The sequence below is a fragment of the Rhinoraja longicauda genome, chromosome 37, assembly GCF_053455715.1.
Source record: "Rhinoraja longicauda isolate Sanriku21f chromosome 37, sRhiLon1.1, whole genome shotgun sequence".
Taxonomy (NCBI): domain Eukaryota; kingdom Metazoa; phylum Chordata; class Chondrichthyes; order Rajiformes; family Arhynchobatidae; genus Rhinoraja; species Rhinoraja longicauda.
In genome coordinates, this window is record NC_135989.1 from 497087 (window position 1) to 502086 (window position 5000).

The window sequence follows — 5000 nt, forward strand, 5'->3', positions numbered from 1 at the left end:
ACTCTTTAAAATTGTCGTAGTATCTACTTTAATGGTGTTTCGAAGAGCAGGTGAAACAGTGTGCTGGTTCAGAGGTATTGATAGCTTGCAGAATTTGAAATAGGAATAATTGCAAAAATTCCAGCTTATACATACCCAAGTGTTTAGGTTTTTGTGCTCACCATGGATTACTGGTCTAATTTTATAATGCAATTAATACTTGTTTAAATTTCATTAAGTTGATTATAAAAATACAGCATTCAGCAATACAATCAGAATCATAAACATGGAAATGGGCCATTTGCCCCTTCTGGTCCATGCTATCCAGTGTGAACCTTCTGTATTGAACCATCATCCAGCCTACTATACCCAAGTGATTTCAAGTGTTTGTTGACTAACTTAAGTGTTGTCAGCAATCCAGCTTTAACCCCACTCAGTACATTCCAGCTACTTACCAGTCTCTTGGTGAAGGTCCCCCATGTATCCTATCGGAATTCTTTCACCCACCACACCCTCACCCCCTAACCTTAAACCCCTGTCATCTACTTCTATCTACCTCTATTGTGGGGGATGGGGAAGAGGTTTTCTGCAGGCTACCTTAACTATACTTGTACACCCCAATCATGTTCCCTCTTAACTTCCCCAATACCAGTGGGGAAAAATAAATGGCTTCTCCAAACCCTCCTCACAACTGAAATGCTCCATCTTGGGCAACATCCCTGTGAATCTACTCTCCAATGCAAACACATCCCTCCTGTGGCTTAGTGGTGAGTCCTGTACCCAGTACTCTAGCCAAGTTCTGACAAAAGGGTTTATCAAGTTGGAGCATAACCTCCCTACTTCTGTATTCATTGGCCTGACTAATTAAGACCAATATTCCACATGCCTTCCTAACAACACTACTTGCACTGCCCCATCAAGGATCTATGGATTTGTACTTGGACATTTCGGGTCGAGACCCTTCTTCAGACTGAGTCGTGGGCGAGGGGAAGGAGTTTGTTTGAAGAAGGGTCTTGACCCGAAACGTCACCCATTTCTTTTCTCCAGTCCCACCGAGTTACTCCAGTTGTTTGTGTTTTGTGTAAACCATCATCTGCGGCTCCTTCCTACAGGGATAGGCTCCTGTCTGGTGTTCCCAAACTCCTATACTAGTAGCTTTTGTTTAATTATTTGTTCTGAATTGTTATTAAATACTCCAAATGAGGTGTATTGTTTCATAAATTCAATTAATGGCAATAATTTTCTATTTTAGCTCATTTATAATAAACAATGTTTGAAATGAGTGTTTCAGATTTAGCGGTTTGGAATGCTTGCAGCTGCAAAACAATGCAATTCAATTCATTAATCAGACCCTTCCACTCATTTAAAGCACTCCATTGTTACCTTTTCACTGAAAATTGGTCAACTGGTGGATTCTGAGCATCCGCTCACTTGATGGAAAAGATGGCGCTCTATGGCTTTGGTTTACAGCAAAGGGAAATTTCATGATGGAAATCGTTATTGCTTGTACGGTGTGGCTTTCTTTCTTAGAAATAAAATTGAACTGATTTGAAAACCTCTGTAGTCAGACTGCTCCATCAGGACCTCATTACCAAAATAGCTGCTCTGGTGAAAGGCATCTGTTCCGAGACCAGAGGGTATATAGATCTGAATGTGTTCTACAATTGCAAAGGCCATATTTTGTGTTATTTATAAATGGGTGTTCTCTTCTCATATGGCATTGAGGATTCTGATGAGGCAATCAAATTAACTCAATTATAACGTGAGTTGAGCTTGCCAAAAAAATATAGCGCAGGAGAAACTTAGTGGGTCAGGTAGCATTTCTGGAGAACATGGTGACGTTTAATTTAGTTTTGAAGTTGTAAATTCTTAGATGCTACTTGATACAAATGACTGGGTAATTAGGTTTCATAGAGCAGAAAATGTCTATAAATCAGCAGAGCTATTAAATTAGCAATGCAAATGTGACAGAGGGAGGGAGGGTATTATGTGAGGGTGCCACTTGTACAAAGTGAAAAAGGAAAATTAATGGGAAACAAATCCGCTACTTTGCATCAGTCAGTGAACACTCAAAATAGCCTAAAGATATTTCAAATAGTATGGAAAAAGTTTTCCTTCCTGATGGATATTATTAAAAAATAAATCCCTTTTGGATAAACTAAAAATCAAAGTGAGGATTAAAGGCAGAAAGTTAAATACTAAACAGGATAGATACATGAATCGCAGGGACCTCCAGGAATGGTGATGGGTACAGGGACGTTGGGGTGCAATGTCCTAGCTCCCTGAAATGGTGACCCAGGTTGATAGGGTAGTGAAGAAGGCATTTGGCATGTAGGCATTTAATATAGGAGTTGGGATGTAGTATTGTAGTTATTTACCCAAGGTGGTAGTGGTAATCATGTTATTGACAAAATGCTGGAGTAACTCAGCAGGTCAGGCAGCATCTCGGGAGAGAAGGAATGGATGACGTTTCGGGTCAAGACCTTTCTTCAGACTGATGTCAGGGGGGCGGGACAAAGGAAGGATATAGGTGGAGACAGGAAGATAGAGGGAGATCTGGGAAGGAGGGGGGAAAGGGAGGGACAGAGGAACTATCTAAAGTTGGAGAAGTCGATGTTCATACCACTGGGCTGCAAACTGCCCAGGCGAAATATGAGGTGCTGTTCCTCCAATTTCCGGTGGGCCTCACTATAGCACTGGAGGAGGCCCATGACAGAAAGGTCAGACTGGGAATGGGAGGGGGAGTTGAAGTGCTCGGCCACCGGGAGATCAGTTTGGTTAATGCAGACCGAGCGCAGGTGTTCAGCGAAGCGTTCGCCGAGCCTGCGCTTGGTTTCGCCGATGTAAATAAGTTGACATCTAGAGCAGCGGATGCAATAAATGAGGTTGGAGGAGGTGCAGATGAACCTTTGTCTCACCTGGAAAGACTGGGACCTTGGATGGAGTTGACGGGGGAGGTAAAGGGACAGGTGTTGCATCTTGTGCGGTTGCAGGGGAAAGTGCCCGGGGTTGGGGTGGTTTGGGTAGGAAGGGACGAGTGGACCAGGGAGTTACGGAGGGAACGGTCTCTGTGGAACGCAGAGAGGGGAGGGGATAGGAAGATATGGCCAGTGGTGGGTCCCGTTGTAGGTGACGGAAATGTTGGTGGATGATATGTTGGATCCGCTGGCTGGTGGGGTGGAAGGTGAGAACGAGGGGGATTCTGTATGTTGCGAGTGGGGGGAGGGGGAGCAAGAGCGGAACTGCGGGGTGTAGAAGAGATCCTAGTGAGAGCCTCATCTATAATGGAGGAGGGGAAGCCCCGTTTCCTGAAGAACGAGGACATCTCAGAAGCCCGAGTGTGAAACACCTCATCCCGGGTGCAGATGCGGCGTAGACTGAGGAATTGGGAGTAGGGGATAGACTTTTTGCTGGGGACCAGGTGGGAAGAAGTGTAGTCAAGATAGCTGTGCGAGTCAGTAGTAAATGTCCATCACTAGTCTGTCTCCTGTGATGGAGATGGTGAGGTCCAGAAACGGGAGGGAGATGTCGGAGATAGTCCAGGTATATTTAAGGGCAGGATGGAAATTGGAGGTGAAGTGTATGAAGTCAGTGAGTTCTGCATGGATACAAGAGGTAGCACCAATGCAGCCGTCGATGTAGCGGAGGTAGAGTTCGGGGATGGGGCCAGAGTACGTCTGGAACAGGGATTGTTCGACGTACCCGACAAAGAGGCAGGCGTAGCTAGGGCCCATGCGAGTGCCCATAGCTACGCCTCTGGTTTGGAGGAAGTGGGAGGAGTCAGAGGAGAAGTTGTTGAGGGTAAGAACCAGCTCTGCTAGGCGGAGGAGAGTGTTGGTCGATGGGGATTGGCTGGTTCTACAGTCGAAGAAACGGAGGGCTTCAAGACCACCCTTGTGGGGGATGGAAGTGTAGAGTGACTGGACATCCATGGTAAAGATGAGGGAGTGGGGGCCTGGGAACCGGAAGTTATCGAGGAGGTGGAGAGCGTGTGAGGTGTCTTGGACGTAGGTGGGGAGGGATTTAACCAGGGGGGCTAGGATGGAGTCGAGGTAGGTGGAGATAAGTTCAATGGGGCATGAGCAGGCAGAGACAATGGGTCTGCCGGGACAGTTCTGTTTATGGATTTTGGGTAGGAGGTAGAATCGGGCCGTGCGGGGCTGGGGAACTATGAGTTTGGAGGCAGTGGGGGGTAGATCGCCGGAGATGGTGAGGTCCGTGATGGTGCTGATGATAAAGGTCTGGTGTTTATCAGTGGGGTCATGGTCCAAGGGTAAGTAGGAGGAGGTGTCTGAGAGTTGTCATCTGGCCTCGGTCCGGTAGAGGTCAGCACGCCAGACTACCACAGCACCTCACTTGTCAGCGGGTTTGATGATTAAATCCGGGTTGTTGTGGAGTGAATGGAGGGCTGCACGTTCAGGAGGGGAGAGGTTGGAGTTAGTCAGGGGAGTGGAGAATTTGAGGCGGTTAATGTCACGGCGGCAGTTGGAGATAAAAAGTTCTAGTGAGGGTAGTTGGCCAAACAGGGGGGGGGTCCAAGAGGAGGGGGTCCGTTGGAGACGGGAGAAGGGGTCATCAGTGGGGGGTGAGGACTCCTTCCCATGGAAAAAGGCTCCGAGGCGGAGGCGGCGGTGGAAGAAGAGTGGTAATCATGTATTGTCTTTCTGCTGACTGGTTAGCACGCAACAAATGCTTTTCACTGTACCTCGGTACACGTGACAATAAACTAAAACTGAAACTATATGTATGAAGTGGTAGACAAATACAATTATAGCATTTAAATACAATTACAACATTTAAAAGGCATTTGGATACTTATTTGGAAAGGAAAGATATAGATAAACCTTGTGGTTAGTGTGTGAGTAGCGGTTGTTCAGTTGTCCAATACTAGAGGGTTTAGTTAGACGGTGAGGTTGGGGGGGGTTTACAAAGTGGGGTAGAGGTGGCGGCAGGTATGATAGTGGCTTTTAAGAGGCTGTTGAATATGTACATGGGAGTGCAGGGAATAGAGGGATATGGAT